This window comes from Schistocerca gregaria, chromosome 3, assembly GCF_023897955.1.
Source record: "Schistocerca gregaria isolate iqSchGreg1 chromosome 3, iqSchGreg1.2, whole genome shotgun sequence".
Taxonomy (NCBI): Eukaryota; Metazoa; Arthropoda; class Insecta; order Orthoptera; family Acrididae; genus Schistocerca; species Schistocerca gregaria.
The window spans coordinates 667,618,897-667,637,922 of record NC_064922.1 but is presented as its reverse complement, the minus strand read 5'-3'; positions in this window follow the sequence as shown (position 1 = coordinate 667,637,922).

Sequence of the window (19,026 nt, the reverse complement as noted above, 5' to 3'; positions counted from 1 at the left end):
CTCAGAATGAAAGAAAAGGAAGAACGAACAACATGAAAGAAAATTAAGTAATACTGTCAGTTAACTCAGGTACCTGGTAGTTGTCATCTACCTAGCAATGCAAAGAACGCTGTTGCCCCCTGAGGGTTACTAATGTTCAAAGTATTTTTTGATGTCTACGATATTGTAGAGTCCTTTGCTTACTCCCGTTTTTATGCTAGCTACTTCTACAGCTTTGGGGTGTGGTATCCTAATTATTTTGTACGACCCTTCATAAAATTCATGAAACTTCTTAATTTCTGAATTCATCATATATGAGCTGATTGTTGCCTTGATCAGTACCAATTCGTCAATTTGATACTTACTTCTCTTAACATGTTTGTCGTCTGAGAAAGCATCTAACTGCTCGAGGACGTGCTGTAGGATATTGACATCGCTTTTGTTTACAATTTCTTGTACAGACACTGGAAATTAAAGTATTATTATTCCTATGAGGTCTGATTCTCTTAAAGGTTCAGTTAAGTGTTGATTCTTTTGTCAATACTGTTGAATAAACTCTTTGTAACTGTTACAACCACTAGCAGCGGAACTCCTTCCCTCAAAAATTTCGTTCCTGACGCTATTTTGTGTGCTAGTAGACCAGTATTGATTTAAAAATGCTTGTAAGAAAATTACTTGCATGTGCTACATGTGTTACTGATCCCGGTTCCCCATTATATTACGTCTCCCTGAAATCTACTTGCCACAGCTTTTATTTTTTGTTGTTCTGTTTGATTTTCAGGAATTGTACCCTCTAACTGTTTAATAAAATCAACTGTATGTATGTTACCTCAACTAGAGAAAGGATGGTAAACAATAGCGGGATTTGTTACATCACTAGCATGTACACACACTCTGTCCTTACTTTTGTCAGGAAATTGCTTAATTGCTTGCTCAAATTCCTTCAATTTATCTTGCATCGCATCTGTGGTAGCTTTAGAATGAGCACCTATTTGTGAAACCTTACGACTAAGTACCTGCTGCTCATCTTTGATGTTTTCTAACTCACTTAACTGCTGTTCATGTTATCATTAGATTCTTTAGCAGCCTTGCTGTGCTCGTTTATTACTTGTCTAACATTACTACTTATTGTTAATATTACACACTCCTGAGCCCCCATATCATCATTCAGCTTTTTAACTTTACAATCAAATTCTGACTTATCTCAAGCTTACATAATTCTAATTTCTTACCCCATTCTTTTGTTTCTCGAACTATTTTACTGGAACAAGCCTCAGTTTTAGCTTCAAGTTTTGATACCTTTTGTTCTAAAGTCTTAAAATTGCTATTGATTTGAGTCATTACTGCATATGCTTTCCTGACATCACCTTTTGTTTCTCTTAACTCGGTTTTTATCTCTTCTTTAGTGTCATTTTGCCCTTTATCTATTTTATCTATTTTTCCGTTAGTTTCTTTTAAAAGTAATAATAACATAGATAACGTATTTTGCTCCTTGCTTATTTCTATCTCCCCATTATCTACTGTTGGTAATATTTCAGCTGAAGCTGACTTAATCTGTGTGACTCCACTGTTAGCTTATTTGCAGGGTTGACGTCAGATGCAGTGTGTCTGACGTCATTATCCAAATCTACTACGTCGTTGTGGTCAGGAGCGACAGTGTCCACATTTTCAGTACGATCGTTTAACACAGGATCAGCATTTTCCGAAACATTTTCAGTTTCAGTATCTAAACTTTACAAATTATCTGGTAGAATATCAACAACATTATCTATTTGCAAGTTTTTTGGCTGATCTGAAGGATCATTGCCATCAACATCTACTTGATCCCTTTTCCTACTTCTAAGAAGATATCTTTTTCCAATGTTGTCAGATATTTTACACTTAATATAATTTACTTATTTTAACCAAATATGTTTAAAGGGATGAATTTTAGACTTTGAAGTTACAATATTATTCTACTGTCCGTTACAGAGATTAGCTATTTGCGCGAGAATAACACTTACTCTTCGATGCTATTCTGCGTGCTGCCGTCGAGAAGCTCCTTCTCTGCTCTGTCTGCTGAAGCTGAGTGTCGTACTGCTGTCCCGACTGCTGGAACACCCTGTTTAGCGGCTGGTACTGATCTCGCCCACTGCTGGCTGCCGGTCCTCGCACCTGACGCGGAGAACAGCGGCCGCTGGCTCTGCCTCCCAGCGCTGCGTTGCGTCGAAATCTCGATGAAAATTAAACGTAATACCATGGAACGCGCACACGTATCTGATTTTCTGTCACTTGCACTTTAACACCTTCAGCATCTACTATACACGGACGTTATGTCCTCGGGAAATAATAAAAAAAAAAAAAAACTTGTCTGTGGCAACAAAAATCGTAGTTCAACTAAAGTTCAAAAGAGTTCAAACACAGTTCAAAAATAATTTGAAACAGTTCCTACACATTTCTATTGTCATGTAGTAGCAGAACAGTCAGTTTAGGTGTTACGATTATTTCCAAGAATTTTTCACAATACACGGTCCTCGCTAATAATCAAGCCTCATATCTCCAAAGCACGTTTTGGCGCCCTACCGCCGAACACAGCAGCCAATCACAGAGCAGCAGCATCATGCAGGTGGTATTTCTCACGGGAATGGTACCGAATATAACATCTGTCATCGGTACCTCATCCCACATTGCGTCATCTCTATGCTTCTTGCATCTCTACTGCCCTGGGAATAGCTTCCTGCAGCATAATAAGATGGCCGAATAAGCCAGAAATATTACACACCCGACCTGCGTGCTGTTTTCTGCGCTGGGGACATCATCATCATGAAGACAGAAGGTTCTCTACGAGAAAAACCTGTTGCAAAAATTGCCCTACGACTCTCGTAATTCGGCTTGAATGTCACAGAATGTAGTAAAAGTATCAACAAAGCGCGGAACCCTGTAATGTCTACGTCACGCAGGTCCATGCAGTGTGGAACTTTATATTGTCGCCTTTTTATTCCCGTTTTCACATGGATCCAAGTTGGAAAAAAAAATTCAAAACCACCTCAGGTTCAGCTGAATTTCATTGTGTACTTGCTCCAAATTATATACCTGGCAAATGAAGAAGAATATTGAGGTCTTGTATCCTGCTTCTTGTGATAAAAGGTTCACAAGATCACGTGCACCCTTTTTTCTATAGTAAAATAAACCTACTATGAATTCTTATTACAATATATTTCCTTCCGTCACCAATACTAATTATCATCACATACTTAACTGCAGAGATCTTCCTCACATGACTTGCGTCACTCAGTCACGGCTGTCCTACAGAATCGGAGAGTGGATCACGTGGATGAGATTTGCCTAGCATGGACTTACCTCCACGAGATGTAACGTAGCTTGTGAGCTGCGACACGCAGACCGCACGTCCTAAGAATAACGCCACAGTTCTCACTCGGTAACAACTGGAGATAAACTGAAACCGCAGCAATTATCAAGGACATTAGCTCATATTGTAGAAATAAGTGGAGTCAGCAAACACAAATAAAATGGCAACTTAAAGCTTTAGAATTATCGATTGGTATAGAGACCGCTCCTCACATGTCAAGGCTTAAGGGGTTCATTTGCAATTCACTAGTGGACTGGTCACAGGGAGAGCGAACCGAATCTGTAATCACATCGACTGATTATTAATTGTTAAATTGTCTGTCTCTTTGCTGAAACATTGCGTGGCGATTCTGAGGAGAGTAGTTCCGTTACGCAAGTGAAGAGATTAGAAGTCAAATACAGTAAGTTAAGCGTCCTTGATTCTTTTTCTGGATGACCCAGTTGGAGGAATACAAGTTTAAGAACCAGGCTCCTCTATCTCCGGAAACGGTGCCGTCTATTACTCCTTGTTAAAGCGTGATCATCATGGAATGAAAAATATTTGGTTCGACTAAAAAATATTTTTCTCCTTAATAGTAGATTTAGAAAATCCAATTAAATCTTCAAAACTACGGAACAGAAAGGAATACGGACGTGACATAGGGTCAGTGAGACTATGCGTACACCAGAGTATCGGTGAAAGATGTCGCTACTGGTCACGTCTCCGCTAGTCGCCTTCCAACAACAGATGAGGCTGGCAGAACAAACAGCACGAGACGGTTGCCACTATACACTTAACTATAAGTTTGTTTTCGTTTCCTCTATCGATAATGCCTTCTGTAGTTATCCTGACAGCCAACGAACCATAACTGAATGTGTAAGTAGACGAACCAAGTCAATATTTCATTTCTTCCGTTCCCGTTTTGTTTCTTAGCAGCAACTCGGTATGAGAAATTTTCTCTGTCAATTGAAGCTACAAATTTACTGAAACTAGTCAAAATTTCTGTTTCTTGAAGTTTCCCTGACGGATCGAATATTCCATCATTTTTCGGGACATCATTAACTCTTGTTGCGATATTTCGGCTAGCAAACTTCCAGCCATCTCAAGCAGAGTCGCTTGTAAGCTTTTTAAAGCACTTTACACTGTGGAGCAAACTCAATGCGTCAGAGATGACACTGTTGGATACAAGACGAATGCTAATTTTCTCCACAGTACAATGTGCTTTAGAAAAAAACTTGCAAACGACTCACCTAGGGAATGGCTAAATGGTTTGTCAACCGAAATATCGGTACAATTGTTAACAATATCCAGCATGCGCTGATGAAAAATGATGGAAAGATTAAATTTATTTTTATTTCCACCAGTGTTTGAACGTCCATCGTAAAATCTACCCCAACAACATGGAAAAAAAACATTATTTTAAAATTTCAAATATTTTCTGAGGTCTTTGATCCCAAAGACGAACAGTAACAATTACACTTCTACAATTGGTATGCGTAACTAATGATAACTGGGTATTTATTCTGGAGTGCCGATGTGGGAATTTATTGAGTGGAGCTGAAGATAGTAGCCTGTACATCAGTAAAGTGGTTGTATTACAGCTTTCATCATTTACATGCTTTATGGATGACGTAAACCATGGATTACGGCTTAAATAATGAAAACAGACAGAAGAATCGTCAGGCTGACAGAGGGTATAAACCGTTGATATATGGGTTGATCTGTCGGCCACACAACTACTTATTGCAGAATGATAATGGAAACGTCAAATAACTAACTACTTAGTAAATAAGAATGGTGAGTGTGGAAGGCAACACATGTGAGGCGTGTACATCGGCGGAGCTGGCTGTGTACGCGCCGCGCGCGCGGGCGCGCGCGCGCGCGCGCGCGCGTGTGTGTGTGTGTGTGTGTGTGTGTGTGTGTGTGTGTTTGTGTTTGAGTGTGAGATACAGAGAGAAAGAGAGAGAGAGACAGAAAGAGAAAATGTGTGTGTGCGTACGCTGTAAGCGTCATTTGTGCCTTTTCGGATGAATTCAAGTCGTTTTGTTCGGTGTTTTATATTTTGAGTCTCTCAAGGATGTTTATTTTCTTGCCTTTAGGATGGATATGTAGAAGTGTGATACTCCTGTTATTAACATGGTGGCTTTTTCTTTTCATGATGGTGGGTGAGGCTATCGATAAGTGTTTTTTTCTATTAGTGCTACCATATTTTCTTCGGGCTTCAATGATCTACGTACATGACTTATGTAGGAACAGTCACACTCCTGATGTTCCATTTTGTGTAACTGTATAAGGACTTTTATTTTTCTGGTGCTGTTATACGACAATGTCTTCCCAATCTTGTTACAGCTGGTGCATGATACCGTCTAGTCACACAAATTGACCACCAGTCAAGAACCTGACTAACTTCCTTTTGCACGGCGAACCGTTGCGAGAGGTGCAGGAAGAAACTCTGAGAGATTCTGGAAGGTACTGGCAGGGATATGGAGCTATACCCAGAGCTGCGGCCAGTTGCGCTGGCTTTCTTGGCTGAGGATCCACGGCGCTAACAGCCCTGTCGAAGTGCTCTACAAATTCTCGATTGGGTTTTAATCCAGGGTCTCTTGTGGCCAGGATACGGTAACCAATACAACTGCTCTTCGAGCCACATACATATAGTGCAACTATGTGACACATTGCTTTGTTCTCCAGGTAGATGCTATCGTGCCGAGGAGAAGGGAACATCTTGTAACAGTGGACATTCCCCAGATCATAGACGTTGCAGAGTATTTGCTCTCAGACGTTTCACGCCGTAGGAGCAGAAGGTCATCAGATAGATCGAGCAGAAACGTGATTCTTCTGAAAAGGCCACCTGTCGTCACTCAGGACATGTCCAGTTGCGATACTGCAGTGCAATCTCCAGACTTTATCGCAGATGAATAGCATCAGCATGGGCGAATGAAAGAGTACCTGCCGTGGAAGCCCATATGCAGCAACGTTCACTGGGCGGGCACTGAGAAGACGCTGTTGGTAACCTCTTGGTGCATCTGGGTGGTCAGCTGCTCCACAGTTACACCGCTATTTGTCCGCACGAATCCCCGTAGCCGTCGTTCATCGTCTATGGCCAGAGATGCACCACAGGTGGCCCAGCGACGTCTTTGGACGGCGCCATTTTGCCATGCAGGGTACACTTTAACCACTGCGGCACACCAACAGCTTGCAAATACATCCGTTTCGGAAATGCTTCCATCCTTGGCAAGAAAGCTAACCACCATGCCCTTTTAAACGTCGGATAAATAGCTTCATTTCCTCATTACGACGACTGTACTGTTTTCCGAGCATCCCCCGACACTCTTTATATACCCTCTCCAGGCAGTGCTGCTACCTGCCGTCTGTGAATAATTATTGCACGTTGACGTCGAACATAGGACTGGACTGTGTATTAATGCCTTAACATGTAAAGATACTGGTAACGCGATATGAACTATTACCCGGAAACGGTATTGTATGGAAAATCTTATTCTCAATTTTCACTTTCTTCTTGTTTTTCTTGTGAGTGCTTCAGCATTACTAGGAGTTGCTGTGTGCCTAGTGCGGAGCTGCTACAGTTATCTGCAGTGGGTAGTTTCTTTAATGTTGCCATTTCTTTCTTAAATACAACTTCAGAGGGATCACATCGTAAATCTGGGACGTACAGGGATATGCTATTATCTGTTTGGTGCTCTACGGGAATGTGGACAGTTGGAGTAAGGCTGTTGGCCAGTTGGTTTCAATCGCTGACATCATCTTTTGTGCCATTGATTAAAAGTGAGTATTATCTACGTTTCTATAGTAGTGTGCTGATTGTAGTCACATTCAAACTATGTTGCATATCTTTGGATTGCGGTGGTGGCGGTGGCTGATGTGAGCCGGGGAGCAGCACAGTGTCACAAGCGCTGGTAAACGTATGGCTGTGTAAGCAGCCGCACCTACAAGAAGTGTGCCAGGGTTGTGTTCTGCCTTATCTGCGGTCGCTGCGCTTGGGGGATGGGCAGTATTTGTATTAGATCCTGCATTGCCGCCCACTGTTTTGTTTGTTATTTTTGTTTTGTTTTATGGTGCAAAAACCTGGGGTCATACGAGCCCAAGTCAAAACTATAGAACTCGAAGACAAAGAGGTGTTAAAAAACGACTATACGTTGTCTGAATTAGATGTTACGATGTCGTAATGGTTTACGTCGACACAGCTGAAATTCCTGGAAGTGAAATATTTCTTTTTTGGAACCGCGGCAATACAAGGAACATTATATTTATTTGTACGTTTCCTCTGTCACTCAAAATGATTCATTTGCTAAACTGTATTCGAATGCTGTCTTCCCCATTCCGTGACTCCAGTAATTGTTTCTTAACTTCCTTGCCGAATTATAATGTTCCGTATCACAGCTCACTGGAAGTGCCTCCCATTTGATATAGGTAGGCAACTAAAATCTCCTTCCGAACTGGTCTCGAAAGATTCTAACGATATTAACCGACCGCCGTGTTACCATCAGTCTACGGGCGTCAATGAATAAGAATATTGAGGGTCCTGTGTGGTCAGCACACCGCTCCTCTGGCCGTTGTCAATTTTCCTGAGCGTAGCCGCTGCTTCTCAGTCAAGTAGCTCCTCAGTTTGCCTCACAAGAGCTGAGTGCAACCCGATTGCCAACAGCCTCGGTAGACCTGAGGGTGATATAGGTATTTTCTTACGTAATTGTTTGGATATTGGGACTTTTATTTATGAATAACTTGTCACCTTGTGTGGTTAGCATTAATCTCTAAGTGATAAACTCTAATAAGTCATATTATAATTGTACTTTAAGAAATAATTTCTTGTTGTTACTGATTTGATTACTGTAAGTTCCCTTACAGTTATCGGATTATTGCGATGTTGTAGAAGATAAATGACACTTCTTCTGTTAGTTTTTGCATGTCCACGTTGTATAAGTGGAAGAAAGGGACTGCTGCTGGCCGAAGACTTGCCGAAAACAGATATACAACACACGTAAATTTATGGAACAATTTTATTACACAATCAGTTTCGGCGTCTCAATGGCACAGTCTTCATGCCCCTGAATACGAAATAAGAGAGCCATTCGTTTATGCTTACTAATCCCATCAGAATTTCTAAAATAATTGGGGTAAGTGGTGACAAAACGACGATTCACGTTGGTGTGTATAATGTATGAGTCTGACGACATGCCATCTGACTTCCGGAAAAATATCGTCCACACGATTACAAAGACTACAAGAGCAGACTTAACAGCTCATGTATCCCATTTGCTGACAAGAATAATGTACAGAAGAATGGAAAATAAAATTGAAGATGTGCTAGATGACGATCAGTTCGGCTTTAGAAAAGGCAAAGGCACGAGAGAGGCAATTCTGACCTTACGTTGATAACATAAACAAGACTAAAGAAAAATCAAGACACGTTCACAGAAAAAAGCGTTCGTCAATATAAAGTGGTTCAAGATGTTCGAAATTCTGAGAAAAACAGGTGTAGAGAGAGACGGGTAATACACAATATGTACAAGAGCCAAGACAGACGACCAAGAACAAGTGCTCGAATTAAGAAGGGTGTTAGATAGGGATGTAGACTTTCGCCCCAACTATTCAATCAGTATATCGCAGAAACAGTGATGGAAATGAAAAAAAAAAAGGTTCAGGAATGGAATTAAAGTGCAGGGTGAAAGGATATCAATGATACTATTCCCTGATGACTGAGTGAAAGTGAAGAAGAATTACATAATATGCTGAATGGAATGAATAAGCTAATGAGTGCAGAATATGGACTGAGAGTAAATCGAAGAAAGACGAAAGTGATGAGAAGTAGCTGAAATGAGAACAGCGAGAAACTTAACAACAGGATTCATAGCCAAGAAGCAGATGAAGTTAAGGAGTTCTGCTACATAGGCAGCAAAATAACCAACGACGGACGGAGCAAGAAGTACATCAAAAGCAGACTAGCACTGGCAAAAAGGGCATTCCTGGCCAAGAGAAGTCTACTAATATCAAACATATGCCTTAATTTGAGGAAGAAATTTTTGAGAATGTACGTATGGACACAGCATTGTATGATAGCGAGACATGGACTATGGGAAAACCGGAGTAGTAGAGAACGAAGCATTTGAGATGTGGTCCTACAGGCGAATGCTGAAAATTAAGTGAAATGATAAGATAAGGAATGAGGAGGTTTTGCACATAATCGGAAACGAAGGGAAAACATGGAAAATACTGATAAGGAGAAGGGACAGGATCATAGGACGTCTGCTTAGACATCAGGGAATGACTTCCACGGTACTAGAGGGAGATGTAGAGGGCAAAAACAGTAGAGGAAGACAGAAAATGGAATACGTTCAGCAAATAATTGAGCACATAGATTGCAAGTGCTACTCAGAGATGTGAATGTTGGTACAGGAGAGGAATTCGTAATGGGCCACATCAAACCAGACAAAAGACTGGTGACCTAAAACAATCGTACTACTATATTAGACTGGTTCCTTGAAATATCTTGTCAATATTTGTGGAAACTTCACACGTCTAACGTTAATTTTCCAGTGCTATTGTAAAGATTTCTACGGAAACCAGCCTGATAGTTTGATATAGTGGTTCCTTTAGTGGGCACAAACCCCTGGTTGGTTTAATTCGTTTCGAGGATAGGACCTGAAGATGGTGCCAATGAGGCACCGAAACTGGTAGCATAATAAAATATTCATAAATTTACGGCTGTTGAATATCCGTTTCCTGCAAGCGTTTACTTATTGGGTCCACGAGGTATAATCTCGAATTATTTACTCCTCCGATTCATAAAATTTTAATGTGCATAGTGTGAGTTGGTACGTAACCTACTATACAAGGTGAACGTTAATAAAACCGACAAACTGCAGGGACGGGTTCCTGTCTGCAAATATTTCAGAAAAAGTCGTACGAACATGTGCCTGGAAATACGAGGGCTGTCCAGAAAGTAAGTTACGATTGATCGCGAAATGAAAATCACAGTGAAAATCAGAAATGTTTCATTTGTAACAGTTAGCTATACCTTTCAGCTACTTCTCTAAGTAGTCGCCGTTCTGACTCAGACATTCGTCCTAGCGTTGTACCAACTTGCCAATACCCTCATCATAGAAGGCAGCCGCCAGTGCTTTCCGCCAATTCTCTACGCTGGCCTAAAGCTCGTTGTCCGTGCCAAAATGTTGTCTTCATAGCCAGCGGTTCGTTTGAGCAGAGATGAAACTCAGTGGGAGACAATTACGGGCTGCATTGTGGGTAACCAAACATTTCCAATTGAAAAGATGCAGGAACATCTTCATTGCCCCTGCAGAATGAGGCTGAGAATTGTCTTGAAGAAGAAACCGCACGAAAGTTATGTAATGTTGGTTGCATAGCTTCAGGGGAAAATTCTCACAAGGCCCTCTATAACATCTTTACGCGCTCACAAAGAGCTCAGGAATGACAAGAGCGACATAATTCTACCTAGAGTCATACTAGAGACACTGCCCAACACATCTTTGCAAAGCCTTATCGGATTGTCATAGTGGTTTCAATTACGCGACCGATCGTAACTTACTTTCTGGACAGCCCTCGTACATAGTTGTCACGGTAGATGTCGCTGACACGTGAAAGTTTCTCTGACCACGAGCCGTGTCTGTAACCCACAGATGACGATTATTCAGATTTATGATGTAAGTTCTCGTACAGGTTGTTTCGTCGATAAAGAGAACTGATGACATACATTCCGTAATTGAAATGGTCTAGTTCAAAAACCATTGAGAAAATCCTTCCCGCAGAGGGATATCCGCTGCCGATAATCCTTGCACTCGTTACAGGTGATAGGGAATGTAGCAGTTGTCGTGCGGGATACACATAATCGTACCTTGGCTTACACCATGTTGGCGGGCCACTTGCCTGGTTCTTGCTCTAGGATTCGTCTCAATGTCCTCTAGAACCCAGTACGCGTAGTCGGCCGTCTCACTGCTCGTTCGTCTGCCTGAAAGGACCCATGAATATACAGACTCATAAAAAGGGGTTGAGATGATTTGTAATGTGGTTGTGCTGCTTCTCGATTTTTTTAATCTGCGCGGCTGTACACAAACACTATCTCCGCGTCTTCTCGACATGTCGGGCTATTTTGCTGCTTACAGTACACTGTGTCAATCATACAGATTGCAACACACAAAGAACATACGGTACGTGGTCAGCAAAACTTTTATTCATCAGGGCTATTCTCTGTGGCAACGATACATTTACGAACGAAGGATCATAGGACCTTTTTTCGTTCATTTCTAATCAGGAATCGGTCCCTGCGGTTTGTCGCTCTTATTAAAGTTACTGTAATTTCAAGAGTAAGTGAAAGAAATTTTTTATAGTGAAGACCACTTTCAAAACGGTTTTGGACACCATCTTGGCTATAAAAAGTTTGTTTAAAGTATATATAGTTCGCAATTTCTAACTTGTTATTAGGAGTAACTTCAGTCAGAGAGTAAATGCGAGTGGCTCTGGTTTTTTGTAGTTAGCGTCGTTACGGCTTCTGTCGGAATACAGTAGCCACAGATTCAAATTGGTTCGATAAGAATTGTGAACGTTGTTTGAAGAATGCAAATATTTGTTATTTTTCAGATGACAGGGGGGTACGGCCTTACATAATCTCTTGTGAGGGCCAGCCCCTGAAACACTTCCCTGCTTCTGGCGCAGTTCCGCTACCACCTTCGTTTTACATAACGACTACTGCCTACAGCTCGCTATCTGTTTACAACATGAAGTGAACGACGGGGTGTGGTTCTAAGGCAGTTATATTTCGGGGGTGACATGTTAAAAAGAATCTCCGTCACCTGAGTATGCGACTTCTAGTGGCTCAAAACCGGTCTTGACTTTTAATAAAAAGAAAATGTACGCTAAAGGCAGTAGGGATTATTTCTTTCAAAATTCCATGTGCTTCACTTCATGATACAATGCGGGGAGGTTTAGTTCTGTAACCAGGACGTTGGCGCAAAGTCTGATGGTCAGAACTCTACATCGCCACCACTCTTCTCCTTGCCGGCCAAACACTGGCAGTGACAATTTTTCTACCATCAGGACTGTAATCGGCTTCCTCGAGTCGAGGGACAGCTCAAAATAGTGCCTTAGCGACCTTTCTTTATCTGACTTTTCCGTTATTGTTCGTTCTTTTTTTTCGAGGTGGATGACCCATGACGCTTGTCCTAGTTCATCACTGATCCATTACCTCAGTTTTTTGTATTTCGGTGGACAGCTAACCTTCTGACCGAACACGCAAAGCTACCGTGCTGGCAAACCTCGACCACAGAGACAGGTAAAAATTGGAAATTATTTATTGTAGAATAGTAACAACAATAATTAAAACGTTAAATAAATTTTCCACTGCTGGTATTATTATATTTTACATATTACTTCCACATATTAGCTTCTAATATATCATCTCTCCTTACTTTAGCGTATACAAAGTATAAGCGACTTAAACACGACAGGAAAGGAAACCTTTGACCACTGGAGGAAATTACTTTCATCAGTGCACAAACTGTAGTTGGACTGTATATGTCACCAACACGAAATTTGTGTTTATTAGTTGATTGTCATGCGTGCCATTGAACTGTAAATAGACTGCCATGAGAGACATCTGAAATCGTTGAAAGAGTGAAGCGATGCATGTGTTAAGCGCTGCTTATGCGTTCGGGTAGATCATCGTTAAATTCATGATTTTACCTTCCATTCAGAACGCTGTTGCAGGCAGCAACTGTTATATTGACTTGTAAATAACAGATTTCAGCTATCAGTCATCCTTTTTAAATATTATTTCAGCTAGAAACTAGCTATTATCAATGAACTATCATTTTTGATCAAAATATGTAATGCCTGTTGGTCGGGCTTGATCCACAGTTCATTGAGAACTAGCTGAAATCTAGATGTGCCAATAAAATTTAAAAAGGACTACTGACTGCTAAAATTTGTTATTTACAAGTACATCGTTAAATTACTTACATTTAAACTTAACTTGTTTCTCACTTAAGGTCAACTGGAATGGCATTCCTCCGATATGATCACAGTACGTACCTCCCCCTGTCCTATAGAAGTAGTATTTACAATCTTCTAATTTTCAGTAACCCAGTTAACTCTACCGTACTACTTTTTCCTATCGCTCAACCGCTCATCCGCCAGGCACCCAGGCACCCTCCCCCCCCCCCCCCCCCCCCCCCTAACCTAGCTTTAGAGGTTTCTTCCAAATGTTGACAGGGATTATCTGTTTTTCAGAATACAGAAAACTTTATTTTAGAGATCGCTGATGTATTTGTTCAATACTTACGTCATGGATAAACGACAAACGTTTGTGAACTTTCAGTCAGATAAAGCGATACATTTCTCTTTCGGTACCACGATATTGCGACCAAGATTGTTTACCTCTTCGATACGTTTCTGTTCTGATTACACTTTGTCCCACGCCGTTATAAAGGTCAGGTATGCCCCCTAGAGTTGGAAATATTTGAAAAAGTATTGCAAACAATCTCTAGAGAAGGCGGAGCACGAAAAAACCAACCATTGTTCACATTTCTTGTTGTTCGATTCTCTCGCTGCCCGATAATTACACAGCCGCAATGTAAAAGTAGCAGAGCAGAAGGTCATCAGATAGATCGAGCAGAAACGTGATTCTTCTGAAAAGGCCACCTGTCGTCCCTCAGGACATGTCCAGTTGCGATACTGCAGTGCAATCTCCAGACTTTATCGCAGATGAATAGCATCAGCATGGGCGAATGAAAGAGTACCTGCCGTGGAAGCCCATATGCAGCAACGTTCACTGGGCGGGCACTGAGAAGACGCTGTTGGTAACCTCTTGGTGCATCTGGGTGGTCAGCTGCTCCACAGTTACACCGCTATTTGTCCGCACGAATCCCCGTAGCCGTCGTTCATCGTCTATGGCCAGAGATGCACCACAGGTGGCCCAGCGACGTCTTTGGACGGCGCCATTTTGCCATGCAGGGTACACTTTAACCACTGCGGCACACCAACAGCTTGCAAATACATCCGTTTCGGAAATGCTTCCATCCTTGGCAAGAAAGCTAACCACCATGCCCTTTTAAACGTCGGATAAATAGCTTCATTTCCTCATTACGACGACTGTACTGTTTTCCGAGCATCCCCCGACACTCTTTATATACCCTCTCCAGGCAGTGCTGCTACCTGCCGTCTGTGAATAATTATTGCACGTTGACGTCGAACATAGGACTGGACTGTGTATTAATGCCTTAACATGTAAAGATACTGGTAACGCGATATGAACTATTACCCGGAAACGGTATTGTATGGAAAATCTTATTCTCAATTTTCACTTTCTTCTTGTTTTTCTTGTGAGTGCTTCAGCATTACTAGGAGTTGCTGTGTGCCTAGTGCGGAGCTGCTACAGTTATCTGCAGTGGGTAGTTTCTTTAATGTTGCCATTTCTTTCTTAAATACAACTTCAGAGGGATCACATCGTAAGTCTGGGACGTACAGGGATATGCTATTATCTGTTTGGTGCTCTACGGGAATGTGGACAGTTGGAGTAAGGCTGTTGGCCAGTTGGTTTCAATCGCTGACATCATCTTTTGTGCCATTGATTAAAAGTGAGTATTATCTACGTTTCTATAGTAGTGTGCTGATTGTAGTCACATTCAAACTATGTTGCATATCTTTGGATTGCGGTGGTGGCGGTGGCTGATGTGAGCCGGGGAGCAGCACAGTGTCACAAGCGCTGGTAAACGTATGGCTGTGTAAGCAGCCGCACCTACAAGAAGTGTGGCAGGGTTGTGTTCTGCCTTATCTGCGGTCGCTGCGCTTGGGGGATGGGCAGTATTTGTATTAGATCCTGCATTGCCGCCCACTGTTTTGTTTGTTATTTTTGTTTTGTTTTATGGTGCAAAAACCTGGGGTCATACGAGCCCAAGTCAAAACTATAGAACTCGAAGACAAAGAGGTGTTAAAAAACGACTATACGTTGTCTGAATTAGATGTTACGATGTCGTAATGGTTTACGTCGATACAGCTGAAATTCCTGGAAGTGAAATATTTCTTTTTTGGAGCCGCGGCAATACAAGGAACATTATATTTATTTGTACGTTTCCTCTGTCACTCAAAATGATTCATTTGATAAACTGTATTCGAATGCTGTCTTCCCCATTCCGTGACTCCAGTAATTGTTTCTTAACTACCTTGCCGAATTATACCGTTCCGTACCACAGCTCACTGGAAGTGCCTCCCATTTGATATAGGTAGTTAACTAAAATCTCCTTCCGAACTGGTCTCGAAATATTCTAACGATATTAACCGACCGTCGTGTTACCCTCAGTCTACGGGCTTCAATGAATAAGAATACTGAGGGTCCTGTGTGGTCAGCACACCGCTCCTCTGGCCGTTGTCAGTTTTCCTGAGCGTAGCCGCTGCTTCTCAGTCAAGTAGCTCCTCAGTTTGCCTCACAAGGGCTGAGTGCAACCCGATTGCCAACAGCCTCGGTAGACCTGAGGGTGATATAGGTAGTTTCTTACGTAATTGGTTGGATATTGGGACTTTTATTTATGAATAACTTGTCACCTTGTGTGGTTAGCATTAATCTCTAAGTGATAAACTCTAATAAGTCATATTATAATTGTACTTTAAGAAATAATTTCTTGTTGTTACTGATTTGAATACTGTAAGTTCCCTTACATTTATCGGATTATTGCGATGTTGTAGAAGATAAATGACACTTCTTCAGTTAGTTTTTGCAAGTCCACGTTGTATAAGTGGAAGAAAGGGACTGCTGCTGGCCGAAGACTTGCCGAAAACAGATATACAACACACGTAAATTTATGGAACAATTTTATTACACAATCAGTTTCGGCGTCTCAATGGCACAGTCTTCAAGCCCCTGAATACGAAATAAGGGAGCCATCAGAATTTCTAAAATAATTGGGGTAAGTGGCGACAAAACGACGATTCACGTTGGTGAGTATAATGTATGAGTCTGACGACATGCCATCTGACTTCCGAAAAAATATCGTCCACAGGATTACAAAGACTACAAGAGCAGACTTAACAGCTCATGTATCCCAGTTGCTGACAAGAATAATGTACAGAAGAATGGAAAATAAAATTGAAGATGTGCTAGATGACGATCAGTTCGGCTTTAGAAAAGGCAAAGGCACGAGAGAGGCAATTCTGACCTTACGTCTGATAACATAAACAAGACTAAAGAAAAATCAAGACACGTTCACAGAAAAAAGCGTTCGTCAATATAAAGTGGTTCAAGATGTTCGAAATTCTGAGAAAAACAGGGGTAGAGAGAGACGGGTAATACACAATATGTACAAGAGCCAAGACAGACGACCAAGAACAAGTGCTCGAATTAAGAAGGGTGTTAGATAGGGATGTAGACTTTCACCCCCACTATTCAATCAGTATATCGCAGAAACAATGATGGAAATGAAAAAAAAAGGTTCTGGAATGGAATTAAAGTGCAGGGTGAAAGGATATCAATGATACTATTCCCTGATGACTGAGTGATAGTGAAGAAGAATTACATAATATGCTGAATGGAATGAACAAGCTAATGAGTGCAGAATATGGACTGAGAGTAAATCGAAGAAAGACGAAAGTGATGAGAAGTAGCTGAAATGAGAACAGCGAGAAACTTAACAACAGGATTCATAGCCAAGAAGCAGATGAAGTTAAGGAGTTCTGCTACATAGGCAGCAAAATAACCAACGACGGACGGAGCAAGAAGTACATCAAAAGCAGACTAGCACTGGCAAAAAGGGCATTCCTGGCCAAGAGAAGTCTACTAATATCAAACATATGCCTTAATTTGAGGAAGAAATTTTTGAGAATGTACGTATGGACACAGCATTGTATGATAGCGAGACATGGACTATGGGAAAACCGGAGTAGTAGAGAACGAAGCATTTGAGATGTGGTCCTACAGGCGAATGCTGAAAATTAAGTGAAATGATAAGATAAGGAATGAGGAGGTTTTGCACATAATCGGAAACGAAGGGAAAACATGGAAAATACTGATAAGGAGAAGGGACAGGATCATAGGACGTCTGCTTAGACATCAGGGAATGACTTCCACGGTACTAGAGGGAGATGTAGAGGGCAAAAACAGTAGAGGAAGACAGAAAATGGAATACGTTCAGCAAATAATTGAGCACATAGATTTCAAGTGCTACTCAGAGATGTGAATGTTGGTACAGGAGAGGAATTCGTAATGGGCCACATCAAACCAGACAAAAGACTGGTGACCTAAAACAATCGTACTACTATATTAGACTGGTTCCTTGAAATATCTTGTCAATATTTGTGGAAACTTCACACGTCTAACGTTAATTTTCCAGTGCTATTGTAAAGATTTCTACGGAAACCAGCCTGATAGTTTGATATAGTGGTTCCTTTAGTGAGCACAAACCCCTGGTTGGTTTAATTCGTTTCGAGGATAGGACCTGAAGATGGTGCCAATGAGGCACCGAAACTGGTAGCATAATAAAATATTCATAAATTTACGGCTGTTGAATATCCGTTTCCTGCAAGCGTTTACTTATTGGGTCCACGAGGTATAATCTCGAATTATTTACTCCTCCGATTCATAAAATTTTAATGTGCATAGTGTGAGTTGGTACGTAACCTACTATACAAGGTGAACGTTAATAAAACCGACAAACTGCAGGGACGGGTTCCTGTCTGCAAATATTTCAGAAAAAGTCGTACGAACATGTGCCTGGAAATACGAGGGCTGTCCAGAAAGTAAGTTACGATTGATCGCGAAATGAAAATCACAGTGAAAATCAGAAATGTTTCATTTGTAACAGTTAGCTATACCTTTCAGCTACTTCTCTAAGTAGTCGCCGTTCTGACTCAGACATTCGTCCTAGCGTTGTACCAACTTGCCAATACCCTCATCATAGAAGGCAGCCGCCAGTGCTTTCCGCCAATTCTCTACGCTGGCCTAAAGCTCGTTGTCCGTGCCAAAATGTTGTCTTCATAGCCAGCGGTTCGTTTGAGCAGAGATGAAACTCAGTGGGAGACAATTACGGGCTGCATTGTGGGTAACCAAACATTTCCAATTGAAAAGATGCAGGAACATCTTCATTGCCCCTGCAGAATGAGGCTGAGAATTGTCTTGAAGAAGAAACCGCACGAAAGTTATGTAATGTTGGTTGCATAGCTTCAGGGGAAAATTCTCACAAGGCCCTCTATAACATCTTTACGCGCTCACAAAGAGCTCAGGAATGACAAGAGCGACATAATTCTACCTAGAGTCATACTAGAGACACTGCCCAACACATCTTTGCAAAGCCTTATCGGATTGTCATAGTGGTTTCAATTACGCGACCGATCGTAACTTACTTTCTGGACAGCCCTCGTACATAGTTGTCACGGTAGATGTCGCTGACACGTGAAAGTTTCTCTGACCACGAGCCGTGTCTGTAACCCACAGATGACGATTATTCAGATTTATGATGTAAGTTCTCGTACAGGTTGTTTCGTCGATAAAGAGGACTGATGACATACATTCCGTAATTGAAATGGTCTAGTTCAAAAACCATTGAGAAAATCCTTCCCGCAGAGGGATATCCGCTGCCGATAATCCTTGCACTCGTTACAGGTGATAGGGAATGTAGCAGTTGTCGTGCGGGATACACATAATCGTACCTTGGCTTACACCATGTTGGCGGGCCACTTGCCTGGTTCTTGCTCTAGGGTTT